This window comes from Penaeus monodon, chromosome 31, assembly GCF_015228065.2.
Source record: "Penaeus monodon isolate SGIC_2016 chromosome 31, NSTDA_Pmon_1, whole genome shotgun sequence".
Lineage (NCBI taxonomy): Eukaryota > Metazoa > Arthropoda > Malacostraca > Decapoda > Penaeidae > Penaeus > Penaeus monodon.
Genome location: NC_051416.1, coordinates 7,379,813 through 7,380,646, shown reverse-complemented (window position 1 = coordinate 7,380,646; position 834 = coordinate 7,379,813).

Here is an 834-nt window from a genome sequence, read left to right as displayed (position 1 = left end):
CCCCTTTACATAGGCAGTTTAAGGAAACATAACTTGGCCTCATCATGATATCACTTTTTCCCTTAATGTAACCAAACAAAGCGACATCCGAGGAGCCCTGTGCATTCCACACGCGAGGGTTCTGTAAATCCACAAGCACGGGTACTGCATTACACTCCATTCAGGTTTGCTGTGATTAAGGATACACCTGGTGGCAGTGGTGAGATGCCCTGGTCATCCACCATTTTGAATGTACCCTGAATCATATATCTGGTCATAGCTCAGCCACTTGCCCTTGGCCATCCAGTTTTTTTTATGTACCCCGTTGCATATATGTTCATGGTCTTTATAGTCATTATCATCCTTTCTTACAAAATCTGTTTTCTTCCCCCCCTTCATAGTTTATAAAAGGTCTGAGGAAAAATATCCTTCTGGTGGGCAGCCAGGGAAACTCGGCTTAACCAGTAGTTCCCAGAAACCAATGTGCTTCGGAAGCAATGGGGAAACATTTTTTTGCACATGGCAAAACCCAAAATTTTAATCTAATGGCGACACACCAACCCCCGGGGTTTAGAGTATTTGGCAACGACCCTTGACCTGGGCCAACCTCCCTCCCAGTACCCGGTGGCATGGGAACGAAGAGGTGTTGGGGCTAGCAACTTTGGGAGTAAATGCCATCTTGCAAACGTAACGGGGTTTAAAACTTTTTACTTATTATAAAGCACCTATATCAACTTGCAGTACACATGAGTTGAAGATTTACAGAACATTCGAATTATATAAAATCATTTAAATAACTTCTAAACACTTACGAAGGTCACCCTTTAAAATGTGATTACAGTAACTAATTGCACC